The sequence below is a fragment of the Rhinopithecus roxellana genome, chromosome 1, assembly GCF_007565055.1.
Source record: "Rhinopithecus roxellana isolate Shanxi Qingling chromosome 1, ASM756505v1, whole genome shotgun sequence".
Taxonomy (NCBI): domain Eukaryota; kingdom Metazoa; phylum Chordata; class Mammalia; order Primates; family Cercopithecidae; genus Rhinopithecus; species Rhinopithecus roxellana.
The window spans coordinates 55,323,719-55,348,147 of NC_044549.1; the positions used below are offsets into that span (position 1 = coordinate 55,323,719).

Here is a 24,429-nt window from a genome sequence, read left to right on the forward strand (position 1 = left end):
GGCCCCAAAGGAAAGCCCTGCTAAGCTATAAGCAATGTTGATACTATTTGCATGAAGCTATGTTTCAACCAGACCAAGTTAAGAAGAAAAGCTTGTGAGAGCAGTGGGCTTGATTTACCATGAAGTCTTCTGTGGTCAGAGAGAAGGAGGACTTAGCAGACAAAGCTGATGCCTAAATGTGTAAGAATGAAGTTCCTTCCTAGGAATAAAGCTGCTTCCTAGGAACCATGGGATAGAGACAAAAGAGGGGAGGAATAACAGTGCATTTCTGTTACATTCCGATGTTTTAGTGTCTTCCTTCTAAAGGTCAATTCCTGGAGAACTGCAACCACATAACCATTTGGAACAAAGTTTAGGAACAGAGACACGAATTCCTTATGCTAGTACAGACACCTTAATAAAACAATTGGAAAAAGATGAGGGTAATCTCTTGAAAATTCCATTTGACACTCAGGGAGTTCCCACAGCCCTGGTTCTACCCCCTCTCCTGTTGGTTAGGAAGGTATGGATCTACCTATCTCAGAAAACAGGACCCATGCAAAAAGGAGAACCCATGGAACTTTCCATGGATTACTCAGATGTGTCCAGTTCAGCATGGCCACTTCCAGGAGGACACCCCAGTAAGAGTTATAGAATGTGCCATCCAATAGTATGAAGCGTATCAGGTCTCTAAATAAAAGGGTTGGAATAGAGGCCACTCAGAGATAAAGCAGGTTAGTTACTAGCTTAACTAACTGCTACCCAGTCAGTGGCTCTTTGGACTCCTTAGCCATACAAATATGCCTCATTTACTCAGAGCTGTTGTGATGAATGGTTAAAGGAGGTTCTCACAGCCCAGGGCTCTGAGAATAACTTTCTGCCTATAGAATTCCTTCCAAACAAGGAAAGAGGGAAGAGTATCCTTTAAAACAATCTCTTGTGATTTAGCAACTTAGCAGGAAATTAAAAGCCTTGAAAATTACCTCCCCTACTGGATGGGGCAATTTCAGTTTTTCTCCAATAAAATACTCACTGGTCCCTTGGTGGTATAATGCAGCTGGAGTTTTGTCAGTCATACCAACAGTGGCAATCTGTATTATTTCACTCACATCTACCCCTCCACCCAACACATATAATTCAGATGCTAGACAACTGACAGCCTGTTCCTGCCATTCCTCTCCCCTTGCATATCCCTTACCTATTAGTGACCTTCACAGCTCCGCCTTCAGCCCATTTCTTTCTTACTCTACAAGCCTTCATGGGCAATCTCAACCATTCCCATAGCTTCAACTACTGCCAAGCTCCAAAGCATTGTCTCCAGCCCAGACTCATCCTAAGCTCCTGATCTACATGGCCAAAAAAATTCATTTCTCCCCAACCTGACTGGACCCAGAGATGCCCTCTCACTGAGAGGAACTCAGTAGTACTATATCCTTCCAGCGTTCACCATATCCTACAGATTTTGCAATAATCAAATCTCACATTTGACCTCTCCTCCCTCTTCATTGTCTTGGTTTCGTCATTATCATCTCTCTTCTGGACCAGTACAATAATCTTCTAACTGGTCTTTTACACATCTTCCTTTCCAGAATGTCAATTTGGTTATATGGCCACCCTTCTTAATGCCCTTCACAGGTTAGAGTTCAAACTTTTCAGCAAGTCATTTAAGGCAGACTCATCAGGGTCCTCTCTTACCTCTCCAGATCTCCTTTACATTGAAAAAGCCTACAAAGACTCTATTAATTGTATTTATTTCCTTTCTTTCCCCCTTTTTTTTTTTAAAGGATTCAGTTCAATATTGCTTTTTCTATGAATCCTTTCCAGCTTGCTCTATTATTCTCCATTCTCAACATCCCTACCTTAGACCTGACCACTACCTCTTTTGGGTCTTTGCTGAATTCTGATTTCTAGAAGAATGCCTATTATATTTTAGGGCACCTATTTGTCTACTTCACCCGACTGCAAGTCCTTAGATGATAAGGACTGTGTCTTGCTAATCATCTCCACCATGTAGCAAAACTTATAGCACATAATAAGTGCTTAATATAATATTTGTTGAATAAATAAATGGAATAATTGCCAAGGTCAACTGGTTATTTCTTATAGCTTAAATGTTGCTAATTAAAACTTTGCCATCATTCTGCATCAGAATTACATTACACTAAACGCAGATATTTAGGAAAACATTCTGCATTATGGTCATCTTACGAAATCATTACTATATTTATCTTAAGAGGAAAACAGTAAAAGAGCAGTGAAAACAATCACATTTCTGGGAAAAGTAAAGGAAAAATGGATGGCCATATTTGTGCCTATTTGAATCAAGGAGGATGGGAGCACCAGTGGCTGGAAGTATGCTTTAAAGAAGCTCCTGCTAGCTCCAAAGGAAAGATGGTTTGAAATCAAATGTCATGCAGATTCATTCACAGGCTGCAAAGGGTGAACTCTCGAAATTTTGCAGTCTACTCATGACTGGCCATAAACAAGATTTAGCTTTGCAGAACTGCCAAGTTATTGTTACAAAGGCATCAATTTACCTTCAATTACCAACGCTTCTTTTTATTCTCTTAATACAATACTTGCTTTCAAATACTATATGCTGTTAACAATGAATTCTTTCTTTCTATCTATCTATTGACTGATCTATACAGGGTCTCACTGTCTCCCAGGCCGGAGTGCAGTGGTGTGATCACTGCTCACTGCAGTCTTGACCTCCCCAGGCTCAGGTGATCCTCCTACCTCAGTCTCCAGAGTACCTGGGACCACAGGCACACACGACCATACCCAGCTAATTTTTGTCTTTTTTTTTTTTTTTTTTTTTTTTGTAGAGATAAGGTTGTACCATGTTGTCCAGGCTGGTCTCAAACTCCTGCGGCTCAAGCAATCCTCTTGCCTTACTTAGCCTCTCAAAGTGCTAAGATTACAGTCATGAGCCACCACACCTGGGCCAATTGTTCAGATTTTAAAATTATTCTCTTTAGTCCTAACCCTATAAAAGTCTTCATCATTTCATGCCTATCTTACTCTTCCATTCCTTTAGCAGCATCCTCACGTTATATCTGATGTAGTTATTAAAGGTATATTTAGATAAAATTGCTTTCTAAACTCTTAAACCTCACTATGTGGTGACAGATGTACTACATCTTCTTTTTTTCTTTTTTTTTTGAGTAGGAGTCTCCCTCTGTTGCCCAGGCTGGAGTGCAATGGCACGATTTCGGATCACTGCAACCTCTGCCTTTCTGGTTCAAGCGATTCTCATGCCTCAGCCTCCTGAGTAGCTGGGATTACAGGCACCCGCTGCCATGCCTGGCTAATTTTTGTATTTTTAGTAGAGACAGGGTTTCACTATGTTGGCCAGGCTGGTCTCGAACCCCTGACGTCAAGTGATCCGCCTGCCTCAGCCTCCCAAAGTGCTAGGATTACAGGCATGAGCCACTGTGCACAGCCTAGATGTGCACTTTCTAAAGCTATTCTTACTCACAATTCTTTAGTTTGAATTAGTATAAAGAGCAAGTGGGTTTTCAAACCCACAGAAATGCACACACAGATTATATTAGACACAGTCTCACTAGCTCCATCCCTCCCGTTCCCTGTCTTTTTTTTTTTTTTTGTGAAGCTACAAATGACCTGTCAGTGAATGATAAATAATATTACATTCAAAATAAACTTTTGAATGTAATCACTGAGCATCAAGAAAAAATATATTTCTGCAAGCTCATGATGAAAATAAAACCTAAGTCAGCCTTTGTCTCTTGTCTGCTCACTGAATTGAGGGACCCACCCCACTGCTCTGTATCCTCTGCTCTAAGAGGCCCAAGTGGCTCTGTTGCAGTCTCTGTCACTCTTTGATTTGAAGTTAGTGGGAGATCCCTAGGAAGATCTTCAAAGTGTCCAGAGAATTGTCCCTGTATCCCAGAACAAGGAGCTGAAGAGAACAGAGTGAAAAGCACCTGTGGTTAAGCAGCTCTGCAGGTGTACAAGGTGCAGAAGCAGGTTCACCAAGAGGTGGAAAACTTTCCTGAGTCTATTTGCTTCTCCAGCCTCCCCTGACACCTCGTCCCTGAAATGTCTGAGGAGCAGGATATCATTTTCAAACCTAGCCTTTGACAGACTGCTTGCTGTCCTGCAGCCCAGCAGTGCCAGGGCTGAGGCATGACAGAAACTCGAGCTGTCGCTACTGGGACTGGGGAGTATGCTGGAAGCATACCTACAGCCAGAGCTAAGAAGCAAGCAAGGCATGGGGTGTAGCTGCTGGAGATGAGAAGTGAGTGCCACCAGGATGGAGACTGGGATGCAAGTGGCGTAAAATTTGCCACTGGGACTTGATCACCAGTTGGGTGGGGCTCCTGCAGCTGAGGTGGGCTACCCCTGCCAGAGCCAGGGAGCAAGCCCCATTGAGACTAGGGTGTGAGGAATGTGCATTCCCACCCGCTGGCCCAGGCTCTGGTCACCGAGGATGACCCCACCCTCTATTGTGACAGGGTGTTAGCACAGCTGCTAATACCCCTCACCTGAGTACTCCACCTGGGGCCTGCGGAGTGCCCTGTCCATGACGGCTAGTGCTGTTCTCACCATTCGAAGGTCTGAGCACAAGCCTACCTAGTCCAGCTTCATTCTCTGCTGTGTGACAAGAGAACACAGCCTAGGGTCCTGGCAAATACCCAACCCAACCACTTCAGGCACCTGAATACTTCTCCTGGGGGCATAAACTCCTGGCTGCTATCACCTCATCTGCACCTACCTGCAAGTGACACCTGAGTTCCTGGAGATTGGGTTACCCAGCCCCTCAGAGCCACCACCAACATCAACACACATCACTCAGGACCCAGAGAGTTGTCCCACTCCTGCTACTGCTATCACTCATGCCATGTAACTGCCCAGGAACCTAAGAATCTATCCACATGTACAACCCACCACTGCCACTACCAGCATCTGAGCAAGCCATGTGGAGGCCCACCAACTGACACAACAATAATTGCCAACATGGCTGCCAGTGTACACTGCCCAGTGACACTATCACTGACCCACCTGCCATCCTAGTCCCCAGCACAACTTCTCCACAGCCTTAACTAATAACTGTACCCTAACCTATCAAGGAAATCACAGATGCCACTAATGCTGTTTACAACCAAAGAAATCATACAGAGATGACACTAATGCACACACCAGAGTCAAAGCCAAAGTACCCTACCCAACCAACACCACAGACACCATAGATCTTTAGGAAAAGGTCTTTCCCTACTAAAGTAAATTCAAAACAGGAAGAAGTGACTGTTACTCCAGATGCACAGATTTCAATGTAATGACACAGGAAACATGAAAAAGCAAGGAAATATGACACTTCCAAAGGAACATAATAAGTCTCCAAAAATAGATCTTAATCAAAGAAATTTTTGAAATCCCACATAAAGAATTCAAAATTTTGATTTTACAGAAGCTCAGTGAGATACAAGAGAATTCAGAAAAACAATTCAGGATATGAATGAGAAATTTACCAAAGAGACAGTTTTTTTTTTTTTTTTTTTTTTTTTGAGACAGAGTCTTGCTCTGTCGCCCGGGCTGGAGTGCAGTGGCCGGATCTCAGCTCACTGCAAGCTCCACCTCCCGGGTTTACGCCATTCTCCTGCCTCAGCCTCCCGAGTAGCTGGGACTACAGGCGCCCACCACCTCGCCCGGCTAGTTTTTTTGGTGTGTTTTTTTAGTAGAGACGGGGTTTCACCATGTTAGCCAGGATGGTCTCGATCTCCTGACCTCGTGATCTGCCCGTCTCGGCCTCCCAAAGTGCTGGGATTACAGGCTTGAGCCACCACGCCCGGCCTAAAGAGACAGTTTTTTAAAGTACCAGATAGAAATTCTGCAATTGAGTTCCTGGAGCAAGATGGCCGAATAGGAGCAGCTCCAGCCTCCAGCTCCTAGCACGAGCGACACAGAGGACGGGTGATTTCTGCATTTTCAACTGAGGTACCGGGTTCATCTCACTGGGGAGTGCCAGACAATCGGTGCTGGTCAGCTGGTGCAGCCCAACCAGCGAGAGCTGAAGCAGGGCGAGCCATCGCCTCACCTGGGAAGCGAAAGGGGGAAGGGAATCCCTTTTCCTAGCCAAGGGAAACTGAGACAAACAACACATGGAAAATTGGGTAACTCCCACCCTAATACTGCGCTTTACCAAGGGTCTTAGCAAACAGCACACCAGATTATATCCCACACCTGGACAGGAGGTTCCCACGTCCACGGAGCCTCCCTCGTTGCTAGCACAGAAGTATGAGATCTAACTGCAAGGCAGCAGTGAGGCTGGGGGAGGGGGACCCACCATTGCTGAGGCTTAAGTAGGTTAACAAAGCTGCCAGGAAGCTTGAACTGGGTGGAGTCCACTGCAGCTCAAGGGGGCCTGCCTGTCTCTGTAGACTCCACCTCTGGGGACAGGGCATAGCTAAATAAAAAGCAGCAGAAACCTCGGCAGAGGTAAATGACCCTGTCAGACAGCTTTGAAGAGAGCAGTGGATCTCCCAGCATGGAGGGTGAGATCTGAGAACAGACAGACTGCCTGCTCAAGTGGGTCCCTGACCCCTGAGTAGCCTAACTGGGAGACACCCCCCACTGGGTGCAGACCGACACCTCACACCTCACACAGCAGGGTACACCCCTGTGACGAAGCTTCCAGAGGAAGAATCAGACAGCAACACACGCTGTTAAGCAATATTCTATCTTCTGCAGCCTCTGCTGCTGATACCCAGGAAAACAGGGTCTGGAGTGGACCTCAAGCAAACTCTAACAGACCTACAGCTGAAGGTCCTGACTGACAGAAGGAAAACTAACAAACAGAAAGGACACCCACACCAAAACCCCATCAGTTTGTCACCGTCATCAAAGACCAAAGGCAGATAAAACCACAAAGATGGGAAAAAAGCAGGGCAGAAAAGCTGGAAATCCAAAAAATCAGAGCACATCTCCCCCTCCAAAGGAACGCAGCTCATCGCCAGCAATGGATCAAAGCTGGATGGAGAATGACTTTAACAAGTTAAGAGAAGAAGGCTTCAGTCAATCATACTTCTCAGAGCTAAAGGAGGAACTACGTAACCAGTGCAAAGAAACTAAAAATCTTGAAAAAAGAATGGAAGAATGGATAACTAGAATAATCAATGCAGAAAAGGCCATAAACGAACTGACAGAGATAAAAACCATGACACGAGAAATACGTGACAAATGCACAAGCTTCAGTAACCAACTCGATCAACTGGAAGAAAGAGTATCAATGATTGAAGATCAAATGAATGAAACGAAGCGAGAAGAGAAGTGTAGAGAAAAAAGAGTAATAAGAAATGAACAAAGCCTCCAAGAAATATGGGATTATGTGAAAAGACCAAATCTACGTGTGATTGGTGTGCCTGAAGGTGACGGGGAAAATGGAACCAAGTTGGAAAACACTCCGCAGGATATTATCCAGGAGAACTTCCCAACCTAGTAAGGCAGGCCAACATTCAAACTCAGGAAATACAGAGAATGCCACAAAGATACTCCTCGAGAAGAGCAACTCCAAGACACATAATTGTCAGATTCACCAAAGTTGAAATGAAGAAAAAAATGTTAAGGGCAGCCAGAGAGAAAGGTCAGGTTATCCATAAAGGGAAGTCCATCAGACTAACAGCAGATCTCTCGGCAGAAACTCTACAAGCCAGAAGAGAGTGGGGGCCAGTGTTCAACATTCTTAAAGAAAAGAATTTTCAACCCAGAATTTCATATCCAGCCAAACTAAGCTTCATAAGTGAAGGAGAAATAAAATCCTTTACAGACAAGCAAATGCTTAGAGATTTCGTCACCACCAGGCCTGCCCTACAAGAGATCCTGAAGGAAGCACTAAACATGGAAAGGAACAACCAGTACTAGCTATTGCAAAAACATGCCAAAATGTAAAGACCATCGATGCTAGGAAAAAGCTGCATCAACTAACAAGCAAAATAACCAGCTAATATCACAATGACAAGATCAAGTTCACACATAACAATATTAACCTTAAATGTAAATGGACTAAATGGTCCAATTAAAAGACAGACTGGCAAACTGGATAAAGAGTCAAGACCCATCAGTTTTCTGTATTCAGGAGACCCATCTCACATGCAGAGACACACATAGGCTAAAAAAGGGATGGAGGAAGATCTACCAAGCAAATGGAGAACAAAAAACGCAGAGGTTGCAATCCTAGCTTCTGATAAAACAGACTTTAAACCATCAAAGATCAAATGAGACAAAGAAGGCCATTACACAATGGTAAAGGGATCAATTCAACAGGAAGAGCTAACTATCCTAAATATTTATGCACCCAACACAAGAGCACCCAGATTCATAAAGCAAGTCCTTAGAGACTTACAAAGAGACTTAGACTCCCATACAATAATAAGGGGAGACTTGAACACCTCACTGTTAACATTAGACAGATCAACCAGACAGAAAGTTAACAAGGATATCTAGGTATTGAACTCAACTCTGCACCAAGCAGACCTAACAGACATCTACAGAACTCTCCACCCCAAATCAACAGAATATACACTCTTCTCAGCACATCACACTCATTCAAAAATTGACCACATAGTTGGAAGTAAAGCACTCCTCAGCAAATGTAAAAGAACAGTAATTATAACAAACTGTCTCTCAGACCACAGTGCAATCAAACTAGAACTCAGGACTAAGAAACTCAATCAAAACCACTCAACTACATGGAAACTGAACAACCTGCTCCTGAATGACTACTGGGTACATAACGAAATGAAGGCAGAAATAAAGATGTTCTTTGAAACCAATGAGAACAAAGATACAACATACCAGAATCTCTGGGACACATTTAAAGCAGTGTGTAGAGGGAAATTTATAGCACTAAATGCCCACAAGAGAAAGCAGGAAAGATCTAAAATTGACACCCTAACATCACAATTAAAAGAACTAGAGGAGCAAGAGCAAACACACTTAAAAGCTAGCAGAAGGCAAGAAATAACTAAGATCAGAGCAGAACTGAAGGAGATAAGAGACACAAAAAAATCCTCCAAAAAGTCAATGAATCCAGGAGCTGGTTTTTTGAAAAGATCAACAAAATTGATAGACCGCTAGCAAGACTAATAAAGAAGAAAAGAGAGAAGAATCAAATAGACACAATAAAAAATGATAAAGGGGATATCACCACCGACCCCACAGAAATACAAACTACCATCAGAGAATACTATAAACACCTCTATGCAAATAAACTAGAAAACCTAGAAGAAATGGATAATTTCCTGGACACTTACACTCTTCCAAGACTAAATCAGGAAGAAGTTGAATCCCTGAATAGACCAATAGCAGGCTCTGAAATTGAGGCAATAATTAAGAGCCTACCAACCAAAAACAGTCCAGGACCAGATGGATTCACAGCTGAATTCTACCAGAGGTACAAGGAGGAGCTGGTACCATTCCTTCTGAAACTATTCCAATCAATAGAAAAAGAGGGAATCCTCCCTAACTCATTTTATGAGGCCAACATCATCCTGATACCAAAACCTGGCAGAGACACAACAAAAAAAGAGAATTTTAGACCAATATCCCTGATGAACATCGATGCAAAAATCCTCAATAAAATACTGGCAAACTGTAATCCAGCAGCACATCAAAAAGCTTATCCACCGTGATCAAGTGGGCTTCATCCCTGGGATGCAAGGCTGGTTCAATATACACAAATCAATAAATGTAATCCAGCATATAAACAGAACCAAAGACAAAAACCACATGATTATCTCAATAGATGCAGAAAAGGCCTTTGACAAAACTCAACAGCCCTTCCTGCTAAAAACACTCAATAAATTCGGTATTGATGGAACGTATCTCAAAATAGTAAAGAGTTATTTATGACAAACCCACAGCCAATATCATACTGAATGGGTAAAAGCTGGAAACAATCCCTTTGAAAACTGGCACAAGACAGGGATGCCCTCTCTCACTACTCCTATTCAACATAGTGTTGGAAGTTCTGGCTAGGGCAATCAGGCAAGAGAAAGAAATAAAGGTTATTCTGTTAGGAAAAGAAGAAGTCAAATTGTCTCTGTTTGCAGATGACATGATCGTATATTTAGAAAACCCCATTATCTCAGCCCAAAATCTCCTTTAGCTGATAAATAACTTCATCAAAGCATCAGGATACAAAATGAATGTGCAAAAATCACAAGCATTCTTATACACCAGTAACAGACAAACAGAGAGCCAAATCATGAATGAACTTCCATTCACAATAGCTTCAAAGAGAATAAAATACCTAGGAATCCAACTTACAAGGGATGTAAAGGACCTCTTCAATGAGAACTACAAACCACTAGTCAGTGAAATAAGAGGACACAAACAAATGGAAGAACATACCATGCTCATGGATAGGAAGAATCAATATCATGAAAATGGCCATACTGCCCAAGGTGATTTATAGATTCAATGCCATCCCCATCAAGCTACCAATGATTTTCTTCACAGAATTGGAGAAAACTGCTTTAAAGTTCGTATGAAACCAAAAAAGAACCTGCATTGCCAAGACAATCCTAAGTCAAAAGAACAAAGCTGGAGGCATCACACTACCTGACTTCAAACTATACTGCAAGGCTACAGGAACCAAAACAGCATGGTACTGGTACCAAAACAGAGATATAGACCAATGGAACACAACAGAGCCCTCAGAAATAACACCACACATGTACAATCATGTGATCTTAAAAGTTCGACCTTGCTGTCTATTTGTAAGCCAAGCCCTTCCCCTATACTTAACAAATGCAACCATAGGTCTGTTCTTCATCACTATAGTTGTGCCTTTTCTAGAATGTCATATAAATGGAATCAAACAAAGTGCAGCCTTTTGAGACTGGCCCCTTTCACTTAGCATAATGCTTTGAGAAATTCATCCATGTTACTGTACGTATCAGTAGTTTTTCTATGCTGAGAAGTATTTAGTTCATTCATTCACCATTTGAAAGACATTTAGACTTTTTAATGATCGCCGTTATAACTGGTGTGAGATGGTAAATCAAAACCACAATGAGATACCATCTCACACCAGTTAGAATGGCAATCATTAAAAAGTCAGGAAACAACAGGTGCTGGAGAGGATGTGGAGAAATAGGAACACTTTTACACTGTTGGTGGGACTGTAAACTAGTTCAACCATTATGGAAGACAGTGTGACAATTCCTCAAGGATCTAGAACTAGAAATACCATTTGACCCAGCCATCCCATTACTGTTTATATACTCAAAGGATTGTAGATCATGCTGCTATATAGACACATGCACACGTATGTTTATGGCGACACTATTCACAGTAGCAAAGACTTGCAATCAACCCAAATGTCCATCAGTGACAGACTGGATTAAGAAAATGTAGCACATATGCACCATGGAATACTATGCTGCCATAAAAAACGATGAGTTCATGTCCTTTGTAGGGACATGGGTGCAGCTGGAAACCATCATTCTCAGCAAACTTTCGCAAGAACAGAAAACCAAACACCACCTGTTCTCACTCATAGGTGGGATTTGAACAATGAGATCACTTGGAAATGGGAAGGGGAACATCACACACTGGGGCCTATTATGGGGAGGCGGTAGTGGGGAGGGATGGCATTGGGAGTTATAACTGATATAAATGACGAGTTGATGGGTGCTGATGAGTTGATGGGTGCAGCACACCAACGTGGCACATGTATACATATGTAACAAACCTGCACATTGTGCACATGTACCCTAGAACTTAAAGTATATTAAAAAAATAAAAAATAAAAATAAAAATTAAAAAAAAGAAATTCTGCAATTAAAGAATTCACTATAGGAACTACAAGTTAAAGTTGAAAGCTTCTGCAGTAGACTAGAATAGGTAGAAGAATCTCAGAACATTAACAGACATCTTTTGCAATAATCCCATCAGACAAAAATAAAGGAATAAAAAAGACTAAGCAAAGCCTTTGTGACAATTAAATATTAAAATTATCAATATCCACAAGGTCAAAGAGACAAAGACAGGATTGGAAAATGTATTTAACTAAACAATAAATGAAAACATCTCAAGTCCAGCAAAAGATTTAGACATTTCAGATACAAGAGACTCAGCAATCCCCGGGAAAATAAAAATACAATGCAAAAAGGTCGTTTCCACAACACATTATAGTTAGACTGCCTAAAATCAAAGATGAAATACAAATCCTAAAAATAGCAAGAGATAATCATCTATTCACATATTCACAGGCCAGAAGAGAATGGGATAATATATTTAAATAACTAAAAGAAAAAAATCTGGCCAAAAGCAGTGGCTCATGCCTGTAATCACAGCACTTTGGGAGGCTGAGGCAGAGGCTTACTTGAGTCCAGGAGTTTCGGAACAGCCTAGGCAGCATGACAAGAACCAATCTTCGACAAAAAAAAAAAAAAAAAAAAAAAAAAAAAATTAGCTGGGTGTGGTGAAGTGTGCCTGAAGTCTTAGCAACATGGGAGGCTGAGGCAGGAAGATTGCTTGAGCCTGGGAAGTTGAGGCTGCAGTGAGCTGTATTTACACCAGTGCACTCCCACCTGGGTGACAGAGTGAGACCCTGTCTCAAAAAAAAAAAAAAAAAAAAAAGAAAAAAGAAAAAGAAAAAATCTGACAGCTAAGAATGCTATACACAGCAAAATTATCCTTCATAAGTGAAGGAGAAATAAAATCTTTCCCAGACAAGCAAATGCTAAGGGGATTCATTGCCCCTGGACTGGCCCTACAAAAAAATTCTCATGAGTCCTAAACCTGCAAGTGAAAGGATGACATTTACCAAGATTAAAACACACAAAACGGCCAGGCGCAGTGGCTCATGCCTCTTATCCCAGAACTTAGGGAGGCTGAGGCAGGCAGATCACCTGAGGCCAGGAGTTTGAGACTAGCCTGGCCAACATGGTGAAATCCCATCTCTACTAAAAATACAAAAAAATTAGCTGAGCATGATGGCACGTATCTGCAATCCCAGCTACTCAGGAGGCTGCAGCAGGAGAATCACTTGAACCCAGGAGGTGGAGGCTGCAGTGAGCCAAGATCTCACCACTGCATTCCAGCCTGGGTAACAGAGCAAGACTCTGTCTCAAATAAAGAAAAAAAGAAAAGAAAACACACGAAAGTATAAATCTCTTTGGCAAAGTAATCACATGGAGAAAGAGAAAGAACTCAAATGGTACCACTGCAGAAGTCCAGCAAACCACAACAACCAGTAAAAGAAAAAGGAACCAAACTGTATAAAACAATCAGAAAACAATTAAGAAATGACAGAAACAAAGCACCACATATCAATTATAACGCTGACCATAAATAGATTAAATTTTCCACTTTACAGATACAAAATGGCTGAATGGATTTTTAAAAATCCACAATTCAACTACACGCTGTTTACAAGAAACTCAGGCCAGGTGTAGTGGCTCATGCCTGTAATCCCAGCACTTTGGGAGGCCAAGGCAGGTGGATCATGAGGTCAAGAGATGGAGACCATCCTGGCCAACAAGATGAAACCCCGTCTCTACTAAAAACACAAAAAATTTAGCTGGGCATGGTGGTGTGTGCCTGTAGTCCCAGCTACTTGGGAGGCTGAGGCAGGAGAATCACTTGAACTCGGGAGGCAGAGGTTGCAGTGAACTGAGATTGCAACACTGCACTCCAGCCTGGGCAACAGAGCGACACTCTGTCTCAAAACAAAACAAAACAAAACAAAACAAAAAAAGAAACTCACCTTAGCAGTAAAGACACATACAGACTGAAAATAGAGAAATGAAAACAAGATATTCCCTGCAAATGGAAATCAAAAGCGAGCAGGAATAGCTATAAGAGAAAACAGACTTTAAGTCAAGAACAGTAAAAAGAAACAAAGAAGGTCATTATATAAAGATAAAGGGACCAATCCAGCAAGATGATAAAAAAATTCTAATAAAAAATTCTAAATATATATGTAACCAACATTGGAACACCTGCATTCATAAAGAAAATGTCATTAAAGCTAAAAAGAGAGAGATAAACTGCAAAACAATAATAGTGGGGGACTTTAACATTCCACTCTCAGCATTCCACAGATAATCTAGACAAAAAAAATCAACAAAGAAACACTGGATTTAAGTTGCACTTTAGACCAAATGGAGCTAACTGACATTTCAGAACACTCTAGCCAACAACTGCAGAATATATATTCTTTTCATCAGCACAAAGAACATTCTCCAGGAAAGATCAAATGTTAGGTCACAAAACAAGCCTCAACTCATTTAAAAAAATCGAAATCATATCAAGTATCTTCCCAAACCACAAGGGAATAAAACTAGAAATCAAAGCCAAGAGGAACTTTAGAAACTATATAAATACATGGAAATTAAACAACATACTCCTGAATGACCACTGGGTCAACAAAGACATTAAGATGGAAATAAAAAAAATCTCAAAATAAGTGAAAACTGGAATACAACATACCAAAACCTGTAGGACACAGTAAAAGCAGTGCTACGAGGGAATTTTATAGTAATAAATGCCTACGTAAAATAGTTGACAGATTACAAATTAACAATCTAACAACATATCTCAAGGAACTAAAAAAAAAAGAATAATGAACCAAACCCAAAACTAGCAGAAGAAAAGAGCAAAATGAAATAGAGACTGAAGAAAAACAAAACAAAGGATCAACAAAATGAAAAGCTGATTATTCAGAAACATAAACAAAACTGATAAACTGCTAGCTAGACTAACCAAGAAAAAAAAAAAAAAAAAAAAAAAAAAAAAGAGAGAGAAGCCCCAAATAAACAAAATTACAAGAAACAAAGAAGACATTACAACTGATACTACAGAAATGCAAAGAATCATTAGAGACTATTATAAACAACTATATGCTGACAAACTGAAACACTTAGAGAAAATAAATAAACTCCTGGAAACATACAACCTACCAAGATTGAATTGGAAAGAAAGAAAAACCCTCAGCAGACCAATAATGCATAGCAAGATTGGATCAGTAATTAAAAAGTCTCCTGAGAAAGAAAAGTCCAGAACCAGATGGATACACAGCCAAATTCTACCAAATGTATAAAGAACTAAATACCAATTCTCTTGAGACTACTCCAAAGACTGAAAAGGACAGAATTCTCTCTAACTCATCCTACAAGATTATCAATACTCTGATACCAAAACCAGGCAAGAATGCAACAACAACAAAAACTACATGCCAATATCCCTGGTAAACACAGATGCTAACATCCTAAACAAAATACTAGCAAACCCAATCTAAGAGTCAATCAAAAAGTTAATACATTATGATCAAGTGGCATTTATACCAGGGATTCAAAATGGTTCAACATAAGTAAATCAATAAACATGATACATCAAGTAAACAGAATAAAGGACAAAAATCATATGATTATCTCAACAAATGCAGAAAAAAAAATTGATAAAATTCAACATCCCTTCATGATAAAAACTCTCACAAAACTAGGCATAGACAGAGCATATCTGAAAAAAATAAAGGCCACATACAACAAACCCATAACTACCATCACACTGAATATGGAAAAATCTGAAAGCCTATCCTCTGAGAACTGGAACAAGACAAAGTTGTCCACCTTCACCATCCCTATTCAATATTGTACTGAAAGTCCTAGCAAGAGCAATCAGGCAAGAGAAAAAAACTAACAGTCATCCAAGTTGGATGATTTAGCCTGAGTTAGCTAGAAGACTTCCGTGAAGTCCCCTATGATGGAGAATCAGGAATGGCTTCCCTTGGTCCAAGCTGAAGCCTGGGAATGACCACAAGGCTGCACATCTGACTACTGCACTTGTAGCTACTGCACACTTCCCATTTGCCCCCTGGTTCTGACCAAGAGAATTCATCCCCACTCAAGATTATATCACAAATTTCAGTTGGGAGCTTCTCTCAACCTGTGACTGCTGCCTGAGTTAGCTAGCAGACTTCCATGAAGTCTCCTGTGATGTAGAATGAGGAACGGTTTCCCTTGGTCCAAGCTGAAGACTGGGAATGCTCACAAAGTTCTTTCCCTGCTGCTCCTACTTTTATATTCTTCACCACTTCCTAAATAGTTCCAGTGCTGGGTGGGGTTAAGGCCTTCCTCTGTGGGCTGAATTGTGAGGCACTGGCATCTGTGTTTATCAGGGATATTGACCTGTTAGTTTTCTTTTTCTCTTGTGGAGTTATTGCCTGGTTTTGCTATCAGGGTGGTGATGATCTTGTAGGATGAGTTAGAGAGAGTTCTGTCCTCTTCAATTTTTTTTTTTTTTGGAACAAGCAGAAGAATGCACCTGGACCCCTATTTCTCACCATATACCAAAAAAATCAACTCATTATGGATTAAAGACTTAAACATAAGACCTGAAACTATAAACATAATAGAAGTTTGAAAACCTAGGGAAAATGCTGCTGGACATTGGTCTACGCAAAAAGTTTATGACTAAGATCTCAAAAGCATAGGCAACAGAAACAAAAATAGGCAACTGGTAGTATATTAAACTAAAAAGCTTCCGCACAACAATAGGAGATGTTGTATAAGTAGTTTGGAAACACTTTTCCCTTTCAACAAATTGTCTGTTTACTCTAGCAAACCAGAAGCAAACCTGAGTAAACAGACAACCTGTTGAATGGGAAAAATATTTCCAAACTACTTGTACAACAAGGGACTAATTTTCCAAACTACTTATACAACAAGGGACTAATATTCAGAGTATACAAGGAACTGAAAAAACTCAGCAGGAAAAATAAACTAATAATCCCATAAAAAGTGGGCAAAGAGTTTTTGTGTTTTTCCTCCCAAGATGGAGACTGGAGGTAGTGTCAGCATGTCTCTTCCACTTGGAAAGACAATAGCGTGTAGAGATTCACCCTGAACTTTTTTTTCCAAGAAGCAACACAAGAACTGAACAGGAAAGCTTAAAGAAACCACAGACCTTTGAAAGAAGTGGCAAGCTACACATTATAACATGAAGCAGGTATAACTGACACCAAATCCCCTGAGTGTGAGGGGGAGACACTGCCTCCAGGATATACACCACCACTGGGAACCTGGCAATTCAACCACAGGGAAAGGCCTTAATCCTATCCAGCACTGGAACTGGTTTAGGGGGTGGTGAAGAATATAAAAGTAGGAGCAGCAGGGAAAGAGCCTTGTGAGCATTCCCAGTCTCTAGCTTGGACCAAGCGAAGTCATTCCTCATTCTACATCACAGGGGACCTCACCGAAGTCTGCTAGCTAACTCAGGCAGTAGTCTCAGGTTAACGGAAGCTCCCAACTGAAATTTGTGATATAATCTTGAGTGGGGATAAAATCCCTTGCCCAAAACCAGGGGACAAGTGGGAAGTGTGCTGTAGCTAGGAGTGCAGGAGCCAGGTGCTCCAGTTTTGTGGGAGTGGACTGGGAGGGGTATAGCGTGAAAGCCCCAATTGCTGTCTCCATGGGGAAGATTTATAGCCTGGGGCAGTTTCGAGTTCTGAGTGTAGACAGCCTGGAACTTAGCTAGCTGCTGCTAATGGATCACTGCAGGTGTGAAACCTGCCTTGCCAACTGTGTAAGAGCTGGGTGGGGCTTACACTCATCTACCAATTTCCATTCCCTCTGCAATCTCTTCTGTGCAGCAGAGGCAGCCACCTTCCTCCATGGAACATTACCTCAGTGTCCAGTAAACCACCTGCAGAGGCAGTAATCTCCACAGAGATCTCTGTGATCTCGAGAGAGGCCAGTGCTTGCCCTGCAAGTGGAGAGCCAGGGTGTGGACCTACCTGACCCAGCTCCCATCTGGCTTTGTCCCTCCACCCACCCTGGTAGCATAACACAAAGAACAGAAACTTTTGGGAGCTCTCTAGCCCCACCCCTCACTTGAGAAACCAGAACACCTCTCCTGGGTAACATAAGGCAAGCACAAATCCCACTGCTACTAAAGCAGGTGGTGCTCTTTTCCTAGTGCTGTCTCCTAGGAAGAAGGCCAAATGACACAGTTCATTGCAGCACCTGCAGATAGAATAACACTGTGTCCGGAAAGGAGAAAACTTGTATGTTACCTCAGGTATTACCATTGCCTGCACCACCCTAGCTAACCAGGAGGTCCTGAGTCTGTCCCGGTGACCAGTTCATTACTACTACAACTGGCATCTGAGAAAGTCAACACACTAAGGCTATTTATAACCAAGGAATCTCACAGAGTTTACATCACTCCTCTGCCATGCCTATCAGAGCTGGTGCTGATAGCTGCTGGTGGGAGACCTGAGGACAGGTCATATCACTGGATCTCTTGCATAGGATCACCAGCACCAGTCTGCAGTATGGCAGCCAGACTGGGCAGCTAGACCCAGAGAGCAGCACCATTCACAGCAATCTGGCTCTAAGTGACTCCTACCCCTAAGGAAAGGGGGAGTACATCACATCAAGGGAACACCCTGTGGGACAAAAGAATCCAGATGGCAGGCCTTTCCAATGGTGGGAAGTTTCCTTCAGCAGAGGCAGAGCTGAAGTGCTGGGCTTAGTGGGGAAAGTCTGTGGCTGTACCCCACCAGTCAGAAAGCCCTTGCACTTGTGAAGGTTCCTGAGAGGGATACATCTTTTCCCTCTCATAACCACTGCAGACAGAGCTGAGGCTTCTCCCATGGGAATTCAGTATGGGAACACCTATTGAAAGCCTTTCAGGAATGTGGTGAAAAGGAAATGCTTATACACTGCTGGTGGGATTAGTACAACTTCTATGGAAAACAGTATGGGGATTTCTTAAAGAACTAAAAGTAGATATACCATTTCATCAAGCAATTCCACAACTGGGTATTTATCCAGAGGAAAAGAAGTCAACATACCAAAAAGACACTTGCATATGTAAGTTTATTGCAGTACAATTAACAACTACAAAGATATGGAACCAACCTAAGTGCCCATAAACCAATGAGTGGGTAAAGAAAATGTGGTATATATACACCATGGAATACTACTTGGCTAAAAAAGAAATGAAATAATGCCTTTTGCAGAAACTTGGATGGAGCTAAAGCCCTTATTGTAAGTGAAATAACCCAGGAATGAGAAACCAAATATTGTTATGTTCTTACTTGTAAGTGGGACTTAAGCTATGGTATGCAAAGGCATAAGGAATGATATAATGAACTTTAGAGATTCAGAAAGGGGAGGGTGAGAGAGAGAGATGAGGAATATAAATCTACATATTGGATACAATGTACACTACTCACGTGATGGCTGCACAAAAATCTGACTTCACCACTATATAATTCATCCATGTAACCCAAAACCACCTGTACCCCAAAAGCTACTGAAGTAAAAAAATAATAGCGGGCAAAGAATCTGAACAGAATTTCTCAAAAGAAGACATACGAATGTCCAACAGATGAATGTAAAAATGTTCAACACCCCGAATCATCAGATAAATGTAAATCAAAACCACAATGAGCTATCATCTTATCCCAGTCAGAAAAAGAAAAAAATAACAGATGTTTGCATGGATGCAAAGAAAAGGGAACTCTTTTTTTTTTTTAATTATACTGTATGTTCTAGGGTACATGTGCACAACGTGCAGGTGTGTTAAATATGTATACATCTGACATGTTGGTGTGCTGCACCCATTAACTCATCATTTACATTAGGTATATCTCCTAATGCTATCCCTCCTCCCTGCCCCCACCACACAACACGCCCCGGTGTGTGATGTTCCCCTTCCTGTGTCCAAGTGTGCTCATTGTTCAATTCCCAGCTACGAGTGAGAACATGTGGTGTTCGGTTGTCTGTTCTTGCTACAGTTTGCTGAGAATGATGGTTCCCAGCTGCATCCATGACCCTACAAAGGACATGAACTCATCCTTTTTTATGGCTACATAGTATTCCATGGTGTATATGTGCCACATTTTCTTAATCCAGTCTGTCATTGATGGACATCTGGGTTGGTTCCAAGTTTTGCTATTGTGAATAGTGCCGCCATAAACATATGTGCTCATGTGTCTTTAGAGCAGTATGATTTATAATCCTTTGGGTATATAGCCAGTAATGGGATGGCTGGGTCAAATGGTATTTCTAGTTCTAGACCCTTGAGGAATCACTACACTGTCTTCAACAATGGTTGAACTAGTTTACAGTCCCACCAACCGTGTAAAAGTGTTCCTATGTCTCCACATCCTCTCCAGCACCTGTTGTTTCCTGACTTTTTAATGATCACCATTCTAACTGGTGTGAGATGGTATCTCATTATGGTTTTGATTTGCATTTCTCTGATGACCAGTGATGATGAGCATTTTTTCATGTGTCTGTTGGCTATATAAATGTCTTCTTTTGAGAAGAGTCTGCTCATATCCTTTGCCCACTTTTTGATGGGGTTGTTTTTTTTCTTGCAAATTTGTTTGAGTTCTTTGCAGGTTCTGGATATTAGCCCTTTGTCAGATGAGTAGATTGCAAAAATTTTCTCCCATTCTGTAGGTTGCCTGTTCACTCTGATGGTAGTTTCTTTTGCTGTGCAGAAGGTCTTTAGTTGAATTAGATCCCATTTGTCAATTTTGGCTTTTGTTGCCACTGCTTTTGGTGTTTTAGTCATGGAGTCCTTACCCATACCTATGTCCTGAATGGTATTACCTAGGTTTTCTTCTAGGGTTTTTATGATTTTAGGTCTAACATTTAAGTCTCTAATCCATTTTGAATTAATTTTTGTATGAGGTGCAAGGAAGGGATCCAGTTTCAGCTTTCTACTTATGGCTAGTCAGTTTTCCCAGCACCATTTATTAAATAGGGAATCCTTTCCCCATTTCTTATTTTGGTCAGGATTGTCAAAGAACAGATGGTTGTACATGTGTGGTTTTATTTCTGAGGGCTCTGTTCTGTTCCATTGATCTATATCTCTGTTTTGTACCAGTAACATGCTGTTTTGGTTACTGTAGCCTTGTAGTATAGTTTGGAGTCAGGTAGCGTGATGCCTCCAGCTTTGTTCTTTTTGCTTAGGATTGTCTTGGCAATGCAGGCTCTTTTTTGGTTCCATATGAACTTTAAAGTAGTTTCTTCCAATTCTGTGAAGAAAGTCATTGGTAGCTTGATGGGGATGGCATTGAATCTATAAATTACCTTTGGCTGTGTGGCCATTTTCACGATATGGATTCTTCCTATCCATGAGCATGGAATCTTCTTCCATTTGTTTGTGTCCTCTTTTATGTCACTGAGCAGTGGTTTGTAGTTCTCCTTGAAGAGGTCCTTCACATCCCTTGTAAGTTGGATTCACAGCTATTTTATTATCTTTGAAGCAATTGTGAATGGGAGTTCACTCATGATTTGGATCTCTCTTTTGGTATATAAGAATGCTTGTGATTTTTGCACATTGTTTTTGTATGCTGAGACTTTGCTGAAGTTGATTGTCAGCTTAAGGAGATTTTGGGCTGAGACGATGGGGATTTCTAAATATGCAATCATGTTATCTGCAAACAGGGACAATTTGACTTCCTCTTTTCCTAAATGAATACTCTTTATTTCTTTCTCTTGCCTGATTACCCTGGCCAGAACTTCCAACACTATATTGAACTAGGAATGGTGAGAGAGGGCATCCCTGTCTTGTGCCAGTTTTCAAGGGGAATGCTTCCAGTTTCTGCTTATTCAGTATGATATTGGCTGTAGGTTTGTCATATATAGCTCTTATTATTTTGAGATATGTTCCATCAACATCTAGTTTGTTGAGAATTTTTAGCATGAAGGGCTGTTGAATTTTGTTAAAGGCCTTTTTTGCATCTATTGAGATAATCCTGTGGTTTTCGTCTTTGGTTCTGCTTATATGCTGGATTACATTTATTGATTTGTGTATATTGAACCAGCCTTGCATCCCTGGGATGAAGTCCACTTGATCATGGTGGAGAATCTTTATGATGTGCTACTGGATTTGGTTTGCCAGTATTTTACTGAGGATGTTTGCATTGATGTTGAGGGATATTGGTCTACAATTCTCTTTTTTTGTTGTGTCTCTGCCAGGGTTTGGTATCAGGATGATGTTGGCCTCATAAAATGAATTAGGGAGGATTCCCTCTTTTTCTATTGATTGGAATAGTTTCAGAAGGAATGGTACCAGATCCTCCTTGTACCTGTGGTAGAATTTGGCTGTGAATCCATCTGGTCCTGGACTTTCTTTGGTTGGTAGGCTATTAATTATTGACTCAATTTCAGAGCCTCTTATTGGTCTATTCAGGTATTCAACTTCTTCCTGGTTTAGTCTTGGGAGAGTGATTCTTCTCTCTTTTCTTCTTTGTCTTGCTAGTGGTCTATCAATTCTGTTATCTTTTCAAAAAACCAGCTCCTGGATTCATTGATTTTTTGGAGGGTTTTTTATGTCTCTATCTCTTTCAGTTCTGCTCTGATCTTAGTTACTTCTTACCTTCTGCTAGCTTTTGAATGTGTTTGCTCTTGCTCCCTAGTTCTTTTAATTGTGATAGGGTGTCAATTTTAGATCTTTCCTGCTTTCTCTTGTGGGCATTTAGTGCTATAAATTTCCCTCTACACACTGCTTTAAATGTGTCCCAGAGATTCTGGTATGTTGTGTTTTTGTTCTCATTGGTTTCAAAGAACATCTTCATTTCTGCCTTCATTTCGTTATGTACCCAGCAGTCTTTCAGGAGCAGGTTGTTCAGTTTCCATGTAGTTGAGTGGTTTTGAGTGAGTTTCTTATTCCTGAATTCTAGTTTGATTGCACTGTGGTCTGAGAGACAGTTTGTTATAATTACTGTTCTTTTACATTTGCTGAGGAGTGCTTTACTTCCAACTATGAGGTCAATTTTGGAATAAATGCGATGTGGTGCTGAGAAGGATGTATATTCTGTTGATTTGGCGTGCAGCGTTCTGTAGATGACTATTAGGTTCGCTTGGTGCAGAGCTGAGTTCAATTTCTGGATATCCTTGTTAACTTTCTGTCTTGTTGATCTGTCTGATGTTGACAGTGGGGTGTTAAAGTCTCCCATTATTATTGTGTGGGGGTCTAAGTCTCTTTGTAGGTCTCTAAGGACTTGCTTTATGAATGTGAGTGCTCCTGTATTGGGTGCATATATATTTAGGATAGTTGATGAATTGATCTCTTTACCATTACGTAATGGCCTTCTTTGTCTCTTTTGATCTTTGTTGGTTTAAACTCTGTTTTATCAGAAACTGGCATTGCAACCCCTGACTTTTTTTTTTGTTTTCCATTTGCTTGGTAGATCTTCCTCCATCCCTTTATTTTGAGCCTATGTGTGTCTCTGCATGTGAGATGGGTCTCCTGAATACAGCACACTGATGGGTCTTGACTATTTACCCAATTTGCCAGTCTGTGTCTTTTAATTGGAGCATTTAGCCCATTTGCATTTAAGGTTAATATTGTTATGTGTGAACTTGATCCTGTCAGTATGATGTTAGCTGGTTATTTGGCTTGTTAGTTAATGCAGTTTCTTCCTAGCATCGATGGTCTTTACATTTTGGCTTGTTTTGCAGTGGCTGGTACTGCTTGTTTCTTTCCATGTTTAGTGCTTCCTTCAGGAGCTCTTGTAGGACAGGCCTGGTGGTGACAAAATCTCTCAGCATTTGCTTATCTGTAAAGGATTTTATTTCTCCTTCACTTATGAAACTTAGTTTGTCTGGATATAAAATTCTGGGTTGAAATTCTTTTCTTTAAGAATGTTGAACATTGGCCCCCACTCTCTTCTGGCTTGTAGAGTTTCTGCCGAGAGATCTGCTGTTAGTCTGATGGACTTCCCTTTGTGGGTAGGTAATCCGACCTTTCTCTCTGGCTGCCCTTAACATTTTTTCCTTCATTTCAACTTTGGTGAATCTGATAATTATGTGTCTTGGAGTTGCTCTTCTCGAGGAGTATCTTTGTGGCATTCTCTGTATTTCCTGAATTTGAATGTTGGCCTGCCTCGCTAGTTGGGGAAGTTCTCCTGGATAATATGCTGCAGAGTGTTTTCCAACTTGGTTCCATTCTCCCTGTCACTTTCAGATAGATCAATGAGATGTAGATTTAGTCTTTTCACATAGTCCCATACTTCTTGGATGCTTTGTTCATTTCTTTTTACTCTTTTTTCTCTGAACTTCTCTTCTCGCTTCATTTCATTCATTTGATCTTCAATATCTGATACCCTTTCTTCTAGTTGATCGAGTTGTTTACTGAAGCTCTTGCATTTGTTACGTAGTTCTCATGTCATGGTTTTCAGCTCTATCAGGTCATTTAAGGACTTCTGTATATTGGTTATTCTAGTTAGCCATTCGTCAAATCTTTTTTCAAGGTTTTTAGCTTCTTTGCGATGGGTTCGAACTTCCTCCTTTAGCTTGGAGAAGTTTGATCGTCTGAAGCCTCCTTCTCTCAACTCGTCAAAGTCATTATCCGTCCAGCTTTGTTCCACTGCTGGCGAGGAGCTGCATTCCTTTGGAGGAGAAGAGGCACTCTGGTTTTTAGGATTTTCAGCTTTTCTGCACTGCTTTTTCC

At 41.1% G+C, this 24,429-nt stretch overlaps 1 protein-coding gene across 7 annotated transcripts in view; it reads right to left on the bottom strand.

Annotated features, from left to right (window-relative positions):
* DOCK3 (dedicator of cytokinesis 3) overlaps positions 1-24,429 on the bottom strand; it is a 666,839-nt gene that overhangs the window by 168,885 nt on the left and 473,525 nt on the right. The gene's annotated exons all lie outside the window — the stretch shown is intronic.